Below are 21,694 nucleotides of genomic sequence, written 5' to 3'. Positions count from 1 at the left end.
ACCCCATTCAGAAAGAGAAAAAGAGCCCAGCTATAAAACAAACCACATAAACTAAACATCAGAACTCTCTAAATTTGATAAATTATGACTATTCAAGTATGAAATTAGATGAATCAATATGTGGTTAGAATTTAAAAATTTCATAGTGTTCCTTTGAAGAGGAGCCTTGCTGGTAAGGTTAACAAAGAGAATTCCAGTGTCAAGAGACATAAGTTAAAATGACATAGTTACAAAGTCTTGTCATACATCTTTTAAGTGCAGGCTCCCATTTGAAAGGTCATGTTGACCTGCTGTGATCATTTACATGGAACACCATGGTCTGTGGTTCCTCTATAATTGTGAAGTCATTACCAGCTTTGGACCCACACAGTTTAAATGCCTCCCTCCTCCAGGAAGTGACTACAACTAAATTTGATGACTGAATTTACACTATAGGAAAGGCACCTAGTGAACATGGCATTGATAGCATTCCAGAACCCGGTAAGCTTTGCAGTGATAGAGAAGTTGACCAGCATGTCGAATCTTGATAATGTACAAATACATAGCAACAGCAGAGCCCAGAGTGCTAAGAATAAAATTAATGGGGAAGGATGTATGGTATTGATAAGAAACTGTAGTTAAAACTGGGGTAATAACTTTTATTCAGAAATGTTGTCATGCCATAAAACAAATCAAGAATAATTATCTTGGGTTTGGGAGACAGGATAGAAGAATAAAATACCATATTCTATATTCAGGAAATGAGTCCTTCTGAATAGAAAAAGTATGGGACCAACTGCTCCTAAATGTATTTCTTTTTCTAACATTGTTAAGATTCCATTAAGACTCCATTCTCTGGCTACTATTAAAGTCGAAAATAAGAGATGCTGGCAAGGTTGTGGAGAAAAAGGATATACACTGTTGGTGGGAGTGTAAATTAGTTCAGCCACTGTAGAAGACAATGTGGTGATTCCTCAAAGACCTAAAGACAGAAATACCATTCAACCCAACAATCCCATTACTGGGTATATATCCAAAGGAGTTTAAATCATCCAATTATGAAGACATATACATGCATATGTTCACTGCAGCACTATACTCAACAGCAAAGCCATGGAATCAACCTAAATGCCCATCAGTGATAGACTGGATAAAGAAAATGTGGTACATTTACACCATGGAGTACTATGCAGCCATGAAAAAGAATGAGATCATGTCCTTTGCAAGGACATGGATGGAGCTGGAGGCCATTATTCTTAGCAAACTAACACAGGTACAGAAAAACAAATACTACATATTCTCACTTATAAGTGGGACTAAATGACGAAAACACATGAACACAGAAGGGAATAGCACACACTGAGGCTTATCAGAGGGTGGAGGGTGAGAGGAGGGAGAGGATCAGGAAAAATAGCTAATGGATACTAGGCTTAATACTTGGGTGATGAAATAATCTGTACCACAAACTCCCATGACACAAGTTTACCTATGTAGCAAACCTGGACTTGTACCTGTGAATTTAAAATAAAAATTAAAATAAAGACTCCATTCTCCATTGTTAACAATTAACATTGTCAATTGTAAATATTGCAATATAGATGTTTCCCAGTTCTTCTCCCCCTAATTCAAATGCAGACATGAAATGAAAATTTATCAGACATGAAATGAAAATTTATCTACAGATGATTGTAGAATCACTGTCAATGAAGTTCTTTCAAATTTTGTAGATAAGAATTCATCCATAATGGCCCAGTTATATTTCTTAAAATCTTGAAAAGTTGATGAAATCAGCTCTTGAAATAATATGTAACATAATTATTCTATGCTTCTATTTACTGATTCTAAGGGGAGAATTATTAAGCATAAAAGTCTCAAGAATAACTCCTCCCTCATTTTGAGAGTCAATGATGATAATTCAGATGAGAGGCATTATTTTATTATAGCCACACATTTTTCTGTTCTTGACACTAGCCTCTCATATGTGTTAAATATCTCAACCAGTAAAATTTTACACCAATGGACACTCTCCATATTCCAAATTCTAGATAGCTACTATAGTGTATCATTTTTAAAAATCTCTTCAAAGGGGCTGGGTGCAGTGGCTCACACCTGTAATCCCAATGCTTTGGGAGGCCAAGACAGGAGGATCACCTGAGGCCAGGAGTTTGAGACTAGCCTGGACAACATATGGAGAAACCCAAATCTACAAAAAAATCATAAATTAGCTGGGTGTGCTGGCATGCACCTGTCATCCCAGCTACTTGGGAGGCTGAGGATGGAGGATCACTTGAGCCTGGGAGGTGGACACTGCAGTGAACCGTGAATGTGCCACTGCACTTCAGCATGGGTGACAAAGTGAGAGCTTGTCTCAAGAAGAAAAAAAAAAAAAACCCTCTGCAGGGTTCCTGCTTTTATAAGAAAAAAAAAAGAGTGTTTTTGACTCCTCTTTGTTAGGTGAAAATGTGGAAAAATAAGTAAGCCTAGTTTATTTTCCAGAGGCTGCTAAGTTAAGTTCAAGCAACATACAAAAGTTCAACTTTTGGCTTTGTGTAACTACAATCCACTCACTGATTCTCTTCTGAACATTGACTCAAACAAGTAACATTTATTGAGCACTCAGATATGTTATCACTGTAGATGTAAGAGAAAAAACAAGCCCTGAGAAAAGACCATGAAGAAAAGGGAGTCTACTCATACATATATTTTGTGCACTTTAGAAGACCTTTCTCTAGGCTAATAAGAAGAAAAGATAAACTGACAAAAATATTGGAGTAAACTTTCAGCATATGAATCTCTTGGAAATAGTACAGGAAGACCAGGGAAAGCAAAGACTTAAACACAAGAAAAAAATTCTTTTTTAAAAGAAAAGTAATATCCAGATTGAAATAACTCTCTTCAACTTTGCAGTTTCTTTTAAAATACTCAAAGAATAGGATTTATGGAAAATGTTTATAAGAACTAAGGCTATTTTGCTGAAAAGCAGCATAATGATGATGTGTTTTTAAAAGCCAGACTAACTAAAACATTTTTAAACACTACAGAGGGCAAAAAAATAGATTTTGTCTCTATTTGTTTGCTAGGGCTGCATAAAGTACCACACACTGAGTGGCTTTAATGACAGAAATTTATTTTTCCATAGTCTGCAGGCTGGAAGTATATCACTATGAGGTGGACATTATCAAGGTGTGAGCAGGGTTGGTTTCTTCTAAGCTCTCTCCCCTTGACTTGTAGCTGGCCATATTCCTCTGGTATCTTCATATGGTCTTCCCTCTGTGTGTATCTGTGTCGTCTTCACATGGTCTTTCCTCTGTGTGTATCTGTGTCTTAATCTCCTCTTTTTTTTTTTTTTTTTTGGTTTTTTTGTTGTTGCTTATTTTTTTTTTCTCTCTCTTTTTTTTTTTAATTATACTTTAAGTTTTAGGGTACATGTGCACATTGTGCAGGTTAGTTACATATGTATACATGTGCCATGCTGGTGCGCTGCACCCACTAACTCGTCATCTAGCATTAGGTATATCTCCCAATGCTATCCCTCCCCCCTCCCCCCTCCCCACCACAGTCCCCAGAGTGTGATATTCCCCTTCCTGTGTCCATGTGATCTCATTGTTCAATTCCCACCTATGAGTGAGAATATGCGGTGTTTGGTTTTTTGTTCTTGCGATAGTTTACTGAGAATGATGGTTTCCAATTTCATCCATGTCCCTACAAAGGATATGAACTCATCATTTTTTATGGCTGCATAGTATTCCATGATGTATATGTGCCACATTTTCTTAATCCAGTCTATCATTGTTGGACATTTGGGTTGGTTCCAAGTCTTTGCTATTGTGAATAATGCCGCAATAAACATACGTGTGCATGTGTCTTTATAGCAGCATGGTTTATAGTCATTTGGGTATATACCCAGTAATGGGATGGCTGGGTCAAATGGTATTTCTAGTTCTAGATCCCTGAGGAATCGCCACACTGACTTCCACAATGGTTGAACTAGTTTACAGTCCCACCAACAGTGTAAAAGTGTTCCTATTTCTCCACATCCTCTCCAGCACCTGTTGTTTCCTGACTTTTTAATGATTGCCATTCTAACTGGTGTGAGATGATATCTCATAGTGGTTTTGATTTGCATTTCTCTGATGGCCAGTGATGATGAGCATTTTTTCATGTGTTTTTTGGCTGCATAAATGTCTTATTTTCCCTATTTAATAAATGGTGCTGGGAAAACTGGCTAGCCATATGTAGAAAGCTGAAACTGGATCCCTTTCTTACACCTTATACAAAAATCAGTTCAAGATGGATTAAAGATTTAAACGTTAGACCTAAAACCATAAAAACCCTAGAAGAAAACCTAGGCATTACCATTCAGGACATAGGCGTGGGCAAGGACTTCATGTCCAAAACACCAAAAGCAATGGCAACAAAAGCCAAAATTGACAAATGGGATCTAATTAAACTAAAGAGCTTCTGCACAGCAAAAGAAACTACCATCAGAGTGAACAGGCAACCTACAACATGGGAGAAAATTTTCGCAACCTTCTCATCTGACAAAGGGCTAATATCCAGAATCTACAGTGAACTCAAACAAATTTACAAGAAAAAAACAAACAACCCCATCAAAAAGTGGGCGAAGGACATGTTGCTTATTTTTTTGAGACAGAGTCTCACTCTATCACCCACGCTGGACTGCAGTGGCATGATCTCGGCTCACTGCAACCTCACCTCCCAGGTTCAAGCAATTCTCCTGCCTCAGCTTCCCAAGTAGCTGGGATTACAGGTACCCACCGCCATGCGCATCTAATTTTTGTATTTTTTGTAGAGACAGGGTTTTGCTGTGTTGGTCAGGCTGGTCTCAAACTCCTGACCTCAGGTGATCCACCCACCTTGGCCCAAAGTGCTAGGATTACAGGCGTGAGCCACCATGCCCAGCCCCTAATCTCTTTTTATAAGGATACCAATCATATAGGATTAGGGCCTATATTAATGACTTCTTTTAACATTAATTACCTTCTTACAGATCCTGTCTCTAAATACAGTCACATTCTGAGGCACCAAGAGTTAGGATTTCAACATGTGAATTTGGACAGGTGGCACAATTCAGCCCATAACAGGGTCTAAGCTGTGGCATGAGTTTTGGGGTTACAAGTGTTAGAAACATATTTAACTATTAAGTAAGAACAACTTCATAAGTACAGAGTGATTCAACTTTAAGACAATAAAAAGTCTGCTTTCAGTAACTTATTATTTTGTAATTTAACCTCTGTTCACTTTAATTCAAAACAATGTGCTTCCAATAAAAGAATCAGACTCCTTTTTACTCATCTTTCACGAAATGCTTCTGAGCACAATGGTAACCTGAGACTTTCATTGAAATTCTTGTCTTCTTCATCATCACCATCAAGCTAACATTTATGAAGCACTTCGTGTCAGATATTGTGCTATGCACCTACGAGTACTGTCTTGCTTAATTCTTATGCTAATGTGATGAGTGGAGTACAATTACTCTTCCTTATCATAAATGAGAAAACTGAGATGGAGAGAGTTAAATTAGTTCATGAAGACATAAGACGGGTAAATGCTAGGGGTTAATTAGTGCTTGTTTATGTCTGAGTCTGGAATCTCACTTCTCGCACCTGACGTGATAGACCTAGAAAGGAAAACCTACATCAGCAATAAACTCTAGAGATACTGGTACACACAGCAGGAACTTCCGAGAATGTCTGTGATTCAGAGACCACATTGAAGTAAATCCTGTTCTGACCCCTTTGTGAAGGAGCTTGTGGCCCAGGAAAGATAAGGAAGAGCTCCAGGCAGAACATCCCCAATGTTTCCTGGAATAAGGAGAGCTGGAGGCAAAGGGTAGGACCAGCAGCAAGAGGGGAGTTTGCCATAAGGCTAACTCCCAGCCCAGCTCACTCTCATCTCTGATGGCCAAAGGGTAAGCAAGAAAGAAAAGAATGCAAGAAAAAAGCTTTTTTTAAAAGAGGATGAAAACAAGAGGATGATATAGAAGACTAAACTTATAAAATACTAAAATCATTGTGCGTGGTTTAAAGTCCCCAAAGATTCTAAGTTGGCATTTAAAAAATAAAATCCAAATTTGGACATTTGGAAGTGAAAAAAAAAATGGTGCCAACCTAAATGCCCAAAAAAGGAAACTGCTTTTTTAGAAAGGATAGCATGTTCAATAGAACAAGCAGCCATTTACAGTTATGATCTATAAAATTACTTATAAATATTGAAATTCTTCAAGGTAAAATTTTTCATGTGAAGTATTGGTTATAAAAGATTTTGATATTATAGGATACTGTTTGTAAATACAATGTGTGGGGGTGTGTGTGTGTGTATATACATAGATATATAGATATAGATATATATATGTACACATACCCTGAGAAGTACTGTTTCTTGGAATGGTATTGAGAGTAACCTTTGTTCTTATTTTAATGCTTTACTAATTTTCTATAAAAATAAATACTCTAAAACTTAAAGTATAATAAAAAAATACATATTTTATAATAAAAATAACATTATTTTCAAAAAAGAGGAGAAAATTTAAGTCAGTTTCCAGCAAAAAGGCATATTAAGAACTAGATGAAGAAACTTGCCCCAGAATAAGAGAAGCACACTACTGCGCTAAAAGGTTATGACTAGCTGTTCAAGGAAATGAAAATGAAGCAGGCAGAAGCCCAATGCTTCTGGGGGTCCAGAGAAAGCAGAGGAGGTTAATCCAGGCTGTTATGAACCTTAGTAAGTAAGTAGTGAGTCCTATTAATATGGTGCTTGAAAGTTTAGGGATTTACTCAGATCTCAGATAGACCTGATTGAAAAAGGCCACTAATCTAAACCAAACACTCAACTCTTGGCAGGGCAAAATCAACTGGGGAGCTCTATAAAAATACTGATTCCCTTAACCTATCTCAGGCCATTAAATCAGATCATCTGGGGTGGAAACCAAGCAGTGTATTTTTTAAAGATATACAGGTGAATCTAACATGCGACCAGGATCGAGGACAGCAACTAATCTAACTCTGAACAATCATCTATTTAAATAAAGGGAGTACAAGTACTTTCATCCTTGACATCTTCTTGCTTGAGAATTGTCTACTGAGAATGTTAAATACATAAGTTTTAGTGTGAATTATTTCATGAGAAGAAATATTTACTTTCTTTTTTTTGTTGTTGTTGTTGTTGTTTTATTATACTTTAAGTTTTAGGGTACATGTGCACATTGTGCAGGTTAGTTACATATGTATACATGTGCCATGCTGGTGCGCTGCACCCACTAACTCGTCATCTAGCATTAGGTATATCTCCCAATGCTATCCCTCCCCCCTCCCCCCTCCCCACCACAGTCCCCAGAGTATGATATTCCCCTTCCTGTGTCCATGTGATCTCATTGTTCAGTTCCCACCTATGAGTGAGAATATGCGGTGTTTGGTTTTTTGTTCTTGCGATAGTTTACTGAGAATGATGGTTTCCAATTTCATCCATGTCCCTACAAAGGATATGAACTCATCATTTTTTATGGCTGCATAGTATTCCATGGTGTATATGTGCCACATTTTCTTAATCCAGTCTATCATTCTTTTACTAGAAGCAGCAAACTCCCATTCAATGCCATCATCAAACACTTACAGCCATAGGAGAACTAAGTGAAATGCAGGTGCCATTCAGAGGTGATTACAAGAAAGAAAGAAATAAACCTCAGAGGGAATTTCTTCCTGTCCTCACCCAGATTTGTGCCTTCTGTCCTCTCCAAGCTCCTACCAATCTATTGACTTGTGTCCTTGTGTGTCACATTCTCCCTCTTGGCCCTTGCTCATGCATGGAGTGTACCTTCTCTATCTTTTTACCATCAGCATCTGGCATACAGTAGGAGCTTAACAAAGGTTTGCTGATTGGATAAAAAGATGAAGTGCTAGGCATTATTTTTTCTCTTACATTCCTTTCAGTTCTAAGCCTCTATAATACTATGGTAATGCTTCCTGATATTCCAAATGTCCTCATTTTCCCTCTACACTTTAATATTGTTGTTTGGTAACAACCAACTTTCATTATAAAAGGTTGTAAGCAATTCTGGAATACCTTACAATATTGTCATCACATAGATAATGAGTTTTAAAGGTTACCAATAGCATTTAGCAGTGCACATAGTAAGCTATGTTGTTATTTATTTGCTTCAAAATCCCTTTGACTTAATGAGTATCAAGTTATTTACGCATGTCGAACTAGACTGGGGGTAAGAATAATTGGGGTAAACAAATTTAACATGTTTAGGTAGGTGACCTATAGACCTATGGTCCAGACTTCCTCAACTAAAGATAAAAATTCTGGAGCTATATGGCTTAGTTATAGACAAATACAATGTGTTCTGGGATGTGCCAACTGGGGAGTGAATTGGTTTACACTAGGGGTCAACTGTCAGAAACTTCAAGAGTGAGGAAGGACATGTTGTCCCAGAAAACATGTATAATCTTTATTTATATACACTATGCAGTGCTGATTTAAGATACTGCATATTAGAAGGATCAGGCACTGTGATTTTTTTAACCCATAATAATTGTAATTAATAATTGCAAGGAAGAAAATGTGAAATAGATTTTAAAAGATTGGACTGCCTGCCCAAACAGGGTATTTTGGCACACAAAATATTTGTCAGAATATTTTATGCTTGTTCTATTGCAAATAATTCAGATTTTATTTGTTGAAGAGCTGTTATGAGAGTTAAAAAAATGAATATGAGTGTATTTCACGTATTGATTCTTTTCCTTTAATCAATTCCTTTTTTCACTTTGGGGGTCTTGATGCAAACAGGTTAAACAGAGTTAAGATCTTAAAACTTAAAATCAAAACACAATACTATATAATCTTTGTTTTGGCTTCTCCACCAAGCAACTCAAATTATATTGTTAATGCCATTGCTGATATTGAATAACAGTAAAAACTTTATTACAGCTTGTATATCAATTGAGAGTAAAGACCCAATGTAGTCATATTTCAGAAGATGTTATCATTTGCATTAGTCTGTGTATCTGCCTTTCTCTAGTAATAGCAAGTTTCAAACATTCTTCATTAAAATCATTAATTTTTATTTAGTGATTTGCTATTATTTGTTGAAAGGTAATGAGGACCACTCACACTGTGGAACTGTCATATGTATTATTCTGTATTCAGAAAACTGCTTGCTGCATACTATGATGCTGGAGATTTCACTGCAAACATGTTAAAAGTCACTACAAAGATTTTTAAATGCTCCCTATATACACAGTTGAATATATGTGTTTGAGTGAATATTTACTCCTGGAAATTAAGGGTAAAAGTTCACCAAGTAATTTCAGAAAGATTAACATACTTCAAATCAAGCAAATCTTGAGAAGCCAAATCAAGCAAAACTGAGAACCAATGAACAGAAAGGAATGGATTGTTGATACTTATACAATAGTTCAAATATATATTCTCCTTATATCTGAATATTACCTTTTGTACCTTCCCAATGCTAAAGTTCAGAAACCTTTTGTTAAAATAAAAATGTAACAAATCAGAAATGAAAAAAGAAGGCTTAATGTTTGAAGTTACTAACTTTTAGCTATGAGTGGAAAAAAATAAACCAAATATATACATATATTTGGGACCTTACCTACATATTTATTGGGACCTTACTTGGGTTTTGAGACCTTCCTTAGACCAAGACTCTAAGAACCCAAACCTACGTGAAGAAAATTTGGTAATATTTTTATTTAGCTAGAGTGTATTACATTTTCTTTTAACCACTAACTTGAGAACAAATTGGAAAGTGCCTGGTTTTGGTTGTCACATACTATAAGTTGTTTTTTCCAATGTTTTATTAGGAAACATTTCAAAAATACAGAAAAGGTAAAATAATTTTACCATGAATACCCTAAATAGCAGTGATTTTAAAAGATGTGAACTGGTCCATCTATATCTTTTATGAAATAAATATCACTGGTATAAAAAACTACATGTTCGCACACAAATTTAATTATACCTGGAAACTGGGCATACAGCTGACAAAAATGACAAGGAGTTTAAACTAAGAGAGGATGGAGAGCAACTTATTAGCAACATATAGTTAAACTATAAGCAGCTCTATATTATTGGTGGTAGAATGATTCAAATAAAATTTAAGATACCATTCAGCTGAAACCAGCCATCACTGAGGTATTGAAGAAAAGGAAACAATAACACTTTTAGATCTCATCAAATTGTGGTAAAATGTGTATGGGACAGTGCCAATTGATTTAGCTGCAAGTTACTGTTTTAATGCATTGTTTGCAAAGTGTGGGAGGTATACTACTAGCGGTATTGGTTTCAATGCTAAATAACATAAAGTTATAATGTTATAATTATCTTTCAACCCTTCTGATTTCTCAAGGAGAAAGCATTCATTTAATACCAGTATATACTGAAGGCCTCTCCACCCATCTGAATGTCTATTTTTATGATTTATCCTTTAATAGGAATAGTATCTATCTACAATTAATAACAATGATTTTATTTTTTAATTACCTTCTACTTATGGTTTTAAACATGGTTTTAATTTATAGTTGTGATATAAAATTTCCCTTATGTAAATTTATTGAAGTGAAAAGTGAGTTTATTTGAAGAAAAATTAGGCAAATAATGATACAGGTATAACAGACTCTCATAGGCAGAATTTATAAAGGTAGCCATCAGATGTCTGAAGTAAGAGAAATATTATTTCAATGGCTGCTAGTAGACAATATTTTGAAAGAACCACTCACAACATATTCCAAATGATAAAATTCCTCCAAATATGTAGTTACCACCCTTCTCTACTAACTTAAGAGCTGATTTCTTGGCTTCTCTTGCCTAAAACTTGAACATGCTCCCACAGATTTTGTTCATGAATAAAAAACTCTAAAACTGACCGACCAAGAGTCTCATTTCCTTGAGAACCTTCAAACTATTGAAAAGATTATATTTATTTACCAAGAAGGGTGGAGCAAAGCATTTTAATTCCTTCCCTAACTCAATGCAAATATGTAATTTGAAAATCTTTTTTATAATAAATTACTAACATCACAAATAAAGTGATTTCTAAGCCATAAAACAGCAGGTGGATAAAAATAGGTTGTGATTGCTTAGAATATGAAGTTAGTGATGTATCATGGAAAGTCTTAAATTATTGGCACTAGACTCCCTGCAAACCATGAGGGTAAATTTCATCATCTATCATCAGCCACAATAGTCTTCTATGGCAAACGTAGAGTCTAGGAGAGGTTACTGGAGTCATCATATTCTACAGTATCAACCATTTGGAGGCAGATTTCCTCAGTGAATGTGTTGAACAAAAGATTAAATTCAATTCACAGGAGTTTTGAATGTTCATTTTATTTCAGCATTTTTATACAGTTTAAATAAGTCATATTTCCTATCTCCCCCTTCCCTTCCACTTTCATAATCTTGGGGTTGGGGGGACAGGGTGCTTAGCAGGAGTCAAAAATGAATCTAATCCCATTTGATAGAATAACGCCATTGCTAAATAGATACACACACACACACACACACATACACACACATCACATGAGAGAAAATAAATTTTCCAAAATTCAGTTGTTTTTGTAATTCAATTATTACAATGTTCTGTTATTTTCTCTTACTAAGCTCTGATTTAAAAAAAATAGATTTCCATGTGAGATTTCAAATCATTTCAAATGGAGTTTCCTTTTATACATTTTATTATAGGTTTTGAATATTTACAAATATCACAGCAGTTGTGCTAGAATAACTGAAGCTCATCTTCTTCTTCTGGGCCTCTTCTTATGGAGAGAATATTTGAAGTTAATCACAAGTAACTCATAGTTAGAGACAGAAACTAGGATCACACTCTCCTTTTTATACATTTCACTACAGCCAGCAGCCCCTAGGATCAAAATAAAGTCAGATTTTCTAACCCATATATGGAAACATTTATTTTTTAATGCTTCTAATAATTTTTAGTGTTTTATGTTTAATTTAAAGTTTAATTTTCAATATACTTCCTCATCCAGGATCCTATTAACCATATTAAACCCTAGTGCCATGACATGGATGCTAGTGGACCATGGCTAATGAACCAGAGTTTAAGCAGCCCTAAAATTGCTTGACTCAACATAGACTGAAACTCTGTAACAGAAAGGAATATGAGACCATAATAGAGAGATATAAATAATTGAGAACAATCTGGAACCAAGAGATAAAGAATTATTGTACGTTGACTGTAATTTTGGTTCTACTTGTGACTGGAGATGTAGAACTCAATTATGATGGTAGCCTTGTAGACCAGAAGTTATTTTTAACTGGACAAAGAAGAGCTTCAAACAAAATGTTTTAGGCTTCTAGTGAATTGTTTAAATTCATATTATTCATTATAATCCATATGAAAATTATCTACACTAAGCAGGACATGAGATCTGTGAGAATCAGCAGACTATTTCTCCAGTTGGAGGTGTTGGATTAGGGACTCGTATTCCATCCAGTTCAATTTGATGAATACAGGAAGGAAGCCTAACTTAATATTGAATAGAACAAATCTTCTCCTCAAACTCCATGTCTATGTGATGTGTTTTTTTTAATTTATTTATTTATTTTTTATTATTATACTTTAAGTTTTAGGGTACATGTGCACATTGTGCAGGTTAGTTACATACGTATACATGTGCCATGCTGGTGTGCTGCACCCACTAACTCGTCATGTAGCATTAGGTATATCTCCCAATGCTATCCCTCCTGCCTCTTCCCCCGTCACAACAGTCCCCAGAGTGTGATGTTCCCCTTCCTGTGTCCATGTGATCTCATTGTTCAATTCCCACCTATGAGTGAGAATATGCGGTGTTTGGTTTTTTGTTCTTGTGATAGTTTACTGAGAATGATGATTTCCAATTTCATCCATGTCCCTACAAAGGACATGAACTCATCCTTTTTTATGGCTGCATAGTATTCCATGGTGTATATGTGCCACATTTTCTTAATCCAGTCTATCATTGTTGGACATTTGGGTTGGTTCCAAGTCTTTGCTATTGTGAATAATGCCGCAATAAACATACGTGTGCATGTGTCTTTATAGCAGCATGATTTATAGTCCTTTGGGTATATACCCAGTAATGGGATGGCTGGGTCAAATGGTATTTCTAGTTCTAGCTCCCTGAGGAATCGCCACACTGACTTCCACAATGGTTGAACTAGTTTACAGTCCCACCAACAGTGTAAAAGTGTTCCTATTTCTCCACATCCTCTCCAGCACCTGTTTTTTCCTGACTTTTGAATGATTGCCATTCTAACTGGTGTGAGATGGTAAAATGATAGAGTAGCCCACTTGGAAATAAGTGAAATTCATTTTGTTCTGAGTTTTGTTCATGCCAATACTCGAACATTAAAAGTAGGAAGAAAGACAATCCATTATCTTGTTGTTTCCAAATATAGAATTATCATATCAGAGAAGAACTTCCTCTGCTTTCTATGAACCAACCTACCAAATATTTTGCAAAGTTTATCCCACCATTCAGGATCTGGATTCAATTTTATCTTAATCCCTTGGGAATCTTACACCAATGACTATTCATGTTTTCCTCTTTTCACTTACCTATATTTTCACACTCCTGTTTGCTATGATATCTTTTTCCATCAACATTTAAGCAAATTCTAGTGGTCTTCACATCTTAACTTTTGTAAATACTTTGTCCACAACCCCCTCTGACGCTCCTGCTGATATATCTTCTCCCTGACCTTTAAATGTAGATGTTCCCCAAGGAAGATTCTTTACCTTCTTCTCTTCTTAATATTCTCCCATAGGTGATTTCCTTCATATCCATGGTGTCTTTACCCATTAATACATGACATATTCCAAGTATATATTTCTGAAGTTACTGTGGTTTGGTTTCCCCAGCAGCAGACCTGAGGACGAGAATTGAGTGTAAGTAGTTTATTTTGGAAGTGATCACAGGAGACACCAGTGCAAAAGGAAAGTGAGAAAAGGAAGGAAGCCGATCAAGGGTATGTTATCAAAACAATTGCCACTCTGAGTCAGTGGAATTCAATCAGAGGGAACTCTGGGACACAATATAGTTACTCAGGGACAGGTAGGTTTAGCAGTGCAACATCCCCAGACATCTTTTCAAGAATGTTGCTTTAGCAAGTCTTCATTTCTGTATGAATATAAGTTACGTTGATATGTGCAGTTACTTAGGATATTCTGTGGTTGTCTTCTTTTCTGTGGAGATGTAATGTACATATAATTGATTCAAATTGGTTTAAAAGGGTGTATTTATCTCAAGGGAAGAGGATAGACTAATACCTCTTGGACTTCAGTATATTATCATCATCGTTGTTGTTAAATTAATAGATGCTACATAGATTATCAGATAGATCATCCTTTGACATTGTAATGGGAACATACTGCTCCCCACTTTTGGGAGGCTTCATACCTGTTCTGCTTATTTAAGAACGTACCTCTGGTTCTTGTTCTATCCTTTGATCTCCTGTTTCCTAGGTAGGAAATCTTTCTTTTCATATTAGTCCACTTCCTTTTCTTCTGACACTTCATCATCTTACCTCCATCAGCTAAGTTTCTTGCCCAGTGACAACTAAGTGCATACATTTTCCCAATATATGCAACCTGTGCTGTGAAATCATTATAAACACTAATGAAATTAACCAAATGGGGTAGGAGAGTATGGCATATGCAGGAGATAATAATACTGTGACTATAGGTATAAAGTAGAAAGTGAGGGAAGATTGATCACTAACAAAGCCTTACACTAACAAAGGGATACAACTGTATCTCCTGCCTATCTGCTCATTCCACCCTTTAAAGAATCAGAGTCACACATTTTGGGAGGCAGGATAGTTTGTTGCTTATGTAAATATCAAACTGCAATTTGCCAAGCCCAGCTCTACCCATTTGCTAGGTTAATTTATTTCCCTAAGAAATAGAAGTAATAACAATATCTACATCATAGTGTTCTTATAGGCAAGTACCCCTACTTGGCCTTTTCCAAGTTCCTGTTTGAACATCACTAGATGTGTCTAACTCCAAAAAATATAGATAGCATATGTCTTCCATCTACCCAATGGAAACTAACATACATGGTGGTGGCCTTTGTGCAACTCTCCTTCCAAGGAGGAATTTAAGATTTTTTTTAAGGGTTTGTTTGTTTTAATTAAATGCCATTGTACATTCACGGATATATTTGGTCCGAGGATAACTCCTCTCTCCTGTTACACACGTCAGCCTTTGGTCCTAACATTATGATCACAGATGCCTGGGGAATTGAAAAAGTCCAAAAATTAGGGATCATCTAAGGTCCAGGGGAAATACACGATACATGCCTCATGTCATTCTTACTTCTCATGAGCCACAGATCTAGATGTGAGATACACATTCTTGGGTTCTTAGGGTTCTTTTCTTTCCATTCACTTCTTGGGAGTAGCAAAGAACATATTCCTTCCCTGCAAAGAGCTGAACCCTGATAGAGGAGCCATAACATGGGTGAAGCTCAAATAGAATCAGAATTTTCATATTAAAAATAAAAGGGAGACTTTTCCCTTCTCATCCTGATTTATTTAGGTGAGCAATTCTCTTATTGACTGACTGCTAGACTTCTTAAGTATATACTTAAGGCTCTGAAGTCTTACTTTTAAAATTAAATATCAACTACGAAAGCAGAAATCTGCTGTCAGCCATTTGAAAATGTTGTTTAAGATATTCAACTTTGTTTTCAATGAGCCATGTAATGGTTCTTTTAGTAAAGGGATAAGTATAATATTTGTAAGTAGATGTAGTACATACACAAATACACACATACGCACACACATACACATGCCATGTGCATTGCTTAGCCATAGGTAGACATTCATCAGGCGATATATGCACCTCTGAACCCTAAGCACCCTCAGGGTGTAAATGCAGGAGTTGGGCTGTTGCACGTACTCCCCATTGTGAGTTATGGTTTATAGAATAATTTGCTCAGCTGAGGATCAGTCTAATGATTTGCAATCAGCAATGCTTTCTACTGATTCAGCTGATGTCTTAACCTCCTCACAGTATTCATTAAGTAATTTTTTGATATTTATGTTCCACTCCTCTACTTTATTTTCTAGCACTGTGGTTAACATGTAGGAAATAAATCCCTGACAGCTAAGTTTAATCACTACAAAGAAGAGACTCTGTTCATTACATACTTGTTTATGTTTTGTTACATGAAAATTTCCTGTAACTAAATAATGCATTATGATCTAGTTTGTTGTGGTGGTGTTGTAGTTGTTGCAGACTGGGCAGTGTGAAAGGGCTAAAGGATCAAAAAGTGGCAGTGAAGGGCAAGGGGGTGAGGCCAAGATCAAATTATTTTTGCTCTCAGAGCAGCCAGACAAGTAAAGCAAAGATTTGAAAGAAATTAATCTAGCTCAGAAAATTTTGAAATTCTCTGTTCAGGACGGAAAAAAATAAAAGGCATCAATAGTGACTGGTAAACAGCTGGCGAGAAGAATGACTGATATAGAAATCAGACACAGGCCCTAGCCTGACTCTTATATGAAAGTAACACCCAAAGAAATAGCATTTACGGGAAAATCATATTTCCAAGTTATTTGAAAGTAGATTGGATTCTACTTTCTCTCTCTGGACTTGGACATACTGCTACCCTTGCAGTGCCTTTGCCTGCACCTTCTTGTGCATCTGGGAATGATAAGAATACCATTGTGCTTGGCACATAGGTAGGCCTTAATAAATGTAAGCTATTGTTATTCCTTGGTATATGCTAAACATTTTATTTCCATGTATATATTTACTGCGAGAATTAAAAGGAGAGTTTTCACCTACACAATATGAACTGTAAAGATATTTACCTGTGTTATTTAGGAGGTTCCCCATTATTACATTGTTTCATTTTTAAATTTGATTTTGGTGTGGGAGTATTCAAAAATGGAATATTTCACAAATATTTTAATCATGTTGGGGCCAGCCTATTCTTTACCAATAAGGTTGGGTATTAAATAACATCACAATATTTATTCAGACAACAATCTGCATTTTACTAAACACACTGATTCTTTTTAACATCAGATTAATTGTTGAATTATCTTCTTAAAAAGTCATAATGAGTCTGATTGATTTGTGAAACCTTAATATACAAGGTTCATGTACAATGTTTTTATTGTTCTGATTAGGAGGCTCCAGGAATGAGTTTTCTGTGGTTGCTGGTAGCTTGAGGGTGAAAAATGAAAACAGTGAATCCCTCTGAAAAGAGTCAAACCAACATCAACAGGCAGCACTGGAGTTAGAAAATATGATGCTTTTGGAGGCCTCACCTACTCCTATCTTGATCCATCCATTGATACTAGTATGGCAAGTAGGTGTGAGTGAAACTGACCTGTTTGGTCACAGATCTAGAATTTTCTGAAATGGTAAGAGTGCTTTATTTCTCTGGATACAATTCTAACTATCATCTTAACTATCCTAGGTCACAAAATGTCAACATAACCAAGAAGTAGTCAAACAATGGGCCTGTATTATTAGAAAACTTCAGGAAGTACTAATCAACTTGCCCCTTAACAAGACTACTGGGAGCTCATTTGTCATTTACAAGGGTTCTGGGTCATCTAGGTTTTCCATTCTGACCTTATGAAAACATTCAAAGGATCCCGAACTCTACTTCATCTCTTGACCATTTCAAAGTAACATCTTTGCTCTTGGTCTCAGCATTGGAATTTTTCCCAAGCACCTTCCTGGATTGCTTTGTCTTATCAGCAGGTGTACATGCTAATAGCCACTACTGCTACTTATCCCATCATTTTTCACCTTATCACTCTGATTTATTACTGTTTTGACTTTGATTTTGGAATCCATTGTTTATTCCTTTGCATACTAATGAGATGTCCTGCCTTGAAGGGGTGTGGCGGCTCCCCTTTTCCCATCTCATGTTATTTGTACAAGGTTGATTTACATTAGCTAGTTTTATATACAATGACCTCTTTGTGTGTGTGTGTGTAGCATTCCTTCTGTTTTTAATTTTCTGCCGACAACTAAGAAAAATTTACTAAAAGAAAAACAACAACAACAATAATAAAAAGGGTAAGAGGAAACTTTGAGAGATGATGTACATGTTTATGGCCTTGAAGTTGGTGATGGTTTCACGGTATATAATTATCCCAAACTCATCAAAATGTATATGTTACATATGTGCAGCTTTTTATATGTCAATCATATCTCAATAAAGTGATTTTTTAAAAAAACCTTTTAAGGAAAAGACTAAAGTTGAAATGTGCTGTCAGAATTTTCCCCTTCTCATTATATTTCCTAGGAACTATGGCTGCCCTTTAATATTTATGTTATGTTATCACTAATGTATTAGAATAAAACACAGTTGTTACTGAAGAGGTTTTTTTTCAAAAGACACTTGCCACCAAATGTATGTCTCATTTCTTCCCAAAGAGAGATTTTATACCCAGAGCTAATCTCATTCTTAAAAATCATTTATTTTCAAATCAATCATTTATTTTCAAAAAAACTTAGCATATACAGTGTTCCAGTAATGAGCTAAGTGTCTGGGATATATGAGTGAAAAATTATAATTTATGCCCCCAAGGAGCTAACAGAGATGTAATCAAGTAAATGGACCTTATTCTATAATGGGATAAATCTTACAATGCAGATGCAAGGCACAAACATAAGAAAGCACGTTCCGTGGTAAATCAGGGAGGGCTTTACAGAAGTGGTGATACGGACCTGACTCTTGAAAAAGGAATAAAAGTTGGCCAAATATACCTAAGACTGAAGACAAAGACTATTGCTAAGGAAGAAACAGGGTAAAAGGCAAAAAGATATGAGAAAATGAGGCACATTTGGAGAATGTGTGGGTATCATGTGAGCTGAGTGACATCAAATTAAACTGGGAACTTTGGAGACCCATCATGAAGAACCTTGTAGGTGATCCTACAAATATTAGATTTCTGTCTATAAATTGAGTGAGTACCAAAAGACTCACTTGTGGAAAAACTTAAAAGTGTATATTCTCAGAACCCACTTTCCTCAAAACTCTAGTTCAGTAGACTGGGGATAGGTATTGGAATTCTGCATTTAAAATCCTCCTATGTGATTTTTGGAGCACACCACAAAGCGAAGGCTTTGAAGAAATCTGAGCAAGCAAGGTAGTTACATAACCAGAATTGCATGTCAAATCCTTTGGTAATATTTTAGAGAATGCCAAAACAACTATTTGGTCAAGTCATTCAAACTAGTGATCAGCACAGTAAAAATATTTGCCAAACTGATTGGCCAATTCAGGCTGAAAGGTGATCCAATGGTCTGACTTGGAACCCTTTTAAAGAATTTCTCTGAGCTTATTGTTCTACAGAATAGTGTTATTGTTTGACCTTGGACTTCCTTCAGTAACATAACCCAATTTCCGAGTTTTGGTGGTTTATGTTCCAGATATTATCCTTGCGTAACCTTCAGGTTTTGTCACCTCCATATCAGTGTTAATGTAAATCAGGAATTCAGCATTGCAGATGGTTTACTTGAGCTCCTACTGGTAATAATATAAGTAAATTTGTAAAATATACTCAATTTCATACCAGCTGGTAATCTGGTAAGCCCAATAACTTTTTTCTAGTTATTTCTTATTTTTAAAAGTACTGTCCAGTCTGACCTCTTAGAATGGTGCCTTTATTAGACTGTAGATGTTAGATCTGAAGGTGTTTTAGAATCTCACTACAAACCCCAAGCACTTAGACTTATCCATGCTGTCAAAGGTTATTCTCATGCAGTTGGAGGTAAAATAGGATTTGGGTCTGCATTGTTTTTCCTCTTCCAACTACATGTCTGTGTGAAGCTGGATTTTCTTCATCTATTTCAACCACAAAACATGTCCGGCAGATTGAATGCAGAAGCTGATATGAGAGTCTAGCTATCTTCTATTAAGCCAAATGTGAAAAAGATTTGTCAAAATGTAAAACAATGCCATTTCCTAATTATTTTGTTTAAAAAAATATTTTTTCATAAAATACAGTATGTTATGGTATACTGTTTCATGTTACTTCATAAAAATAATATTTTAAATTTTCTGTTTTAATTTCTGATATGGTAAATATTGATAGCTGTAGTCGATAGAAATCAAAGCTCTTTAGGATCCTCAATAATTTTAAGTGTAAAGGTGACATGAGATCAAAATGTTTGAGGAAGATTGGCCTACATAAAAGGGAGAGATTAATAAAAATGTGGTATATTGGATAGCATTCAGTTCATTTGAGAAATTTAATTTGGGCCCTTTCTTTCTTGAATTAAATTCTTTAAACATTACTTCTAAAGACTATATCTTGTATAGACACAATACAATTTTTTTTCTAACAGTAGTAATAACTGGCAAAAATTCATGTTGATTAGAATATGCCCAACTGCAAAAAAAAAAAAAAAAAAAGCTTTTTCTTTTCTTGCAGGAAGTGCACATGCATTTGTGTGCATGTTCAGTAGAGAAACATGAGAGTCTGGAAGTGCTGGAACAGGGAAATCTTGGATTTCCCAAGATTCCCACCAAATGGATATTTTATTGCTCTGTGTGGCCACACTAGCCATGTGCCCTCTTGAGGCACTTTTTGCCCCACGCTCTTGTAAAATCTTTTCCAATATTGAGACATGTATTGCTTTCTAGATTTTCTTCAAAAAGAATATCTTTGTTTACTGTAATTTTTAGAAGATTTTATATATATACTATACTAATATATGTAATAAATATGTAATATAATTAATTATATAATTACTATACAATAAGATTGTGTATATAATCTTTTAAGCTAAGATTATGTGTATATATGCATGCATCTTTTTCCTTTCCATTCAGCTTTCATTTTATTTTCTGATCCAATTTCTGACGCCTTAAGATTCCTTTGCATTACTTTTCAGACCTCATCAGGGTTTGCTTTTCAATTTTGATGTGCAGATTTTATTATTACATTATTGTTTACTTCCTCCTGCAGATCATTAATGAAGATGTTAAATAAGACAAGACAAAATACCAGGCCTCCAAGCTCTGCACTAAAAAAATCTCCTTTCTCCATGATATATTGTCATTTACTGTTGCCCTGTTCCATTTATCACTACAAGCTAGGTTTCAATACATATGACCGTGCTCATATCTAATTTGAATTAATTTTGCAAGTAAGATTTTGTGAGGCCTTGCATAAAGTGGTCCACCAAAATCAAGACAGATCACTGTCATCTTTTAAGGAAAAACCTGTTTCCTTGCTAATTTTGCAACTCTTCTCCCTCCTATAACCCTAAGCCCCCTCCATGCCATCATCTGTCACTACTCAAGTTCTGTTTGTGAGAAAAAATTAATTTAGTTTATGTGGTCATTATCCACCAATGTGCCATCCTCAAGACGCTCAGGTGTGGCCTGCTTTTGACTCTTGTAAACCTAAATCCTCTGATTCCACAGACTTTTCTTGCCAGAGACCTTGGTCTTATTTTTCCTCTCCCATTTTCTTTTCACATATGTATCCAGAACTTTAGGGTCATTTTTACTCATTTTGGGACTACTCTCTGATACTCATATGGTACCCTTGGTTAGAATCACACCTTCCCAGTTCCCCACCCACATCCTTTCTTCAGGGATTTACCTCAGGGGTTGTGGGGCTTTTTTGATAGTAGAGTTCTGTGGCAGGAATTGTCATATACATAGAGATATCTGATGTCAAGAAAAAGCTT

At 35.7% G+C, this 21,694-nt stretch overlaps 2 long non-coding RNA genes across 11 annotated transcripts in view; one reads left to right on the top strand and one right to left on the bottom strand.

The window, feature by feature from the left end:
* The window catches only part of LOC104005001 (uncharacterized), a 556,115-nt gene that overhangs the window by 479,560 nt on the left and 54,861 nt on the right, over positions 1-21,694 (top strand). The window lies entirely within an intron of this gene.
* Positions 11,679-21,694, bottom strand: part of LOC100612620 (uncharacterized) — a 220,186-nt gene continuing 210,170 nt past the window's right edge. For both annotated transcript variants that reach the window (XR_008546271.2, XR_010149111.1), the window contains 2 exons: positions 13,760-13,890; positions 11,679-11,881 (listed from right to left, as the gene is read on the bottom strand). This is a non-coding gene — a long non-coding RNA (uncharacterized LOC100612620). The remainder of the gene's footprint in view (positions 11,882-13,759; positions 13,891-21,694) is intronic.

The sequence above is a fragment of the Pan troglodytes genome, chromosome 12 (assembly GCF_028858775.2).
Source record: "Pan troglodytes isolate AG18354 chromosome 12, NHGRI_mPanTro3-v2.0_pri, whole genome shotgun sequence".
NCBI classification, from domain to species: Eukaryota; Metazoa; Chordata; class Mammalia; order Primates; family Hominidae; genus Pan; species Pan troglodytes.
This window is presented reverse-complemented; position numbering and strand designations above follow the sequence as displayed.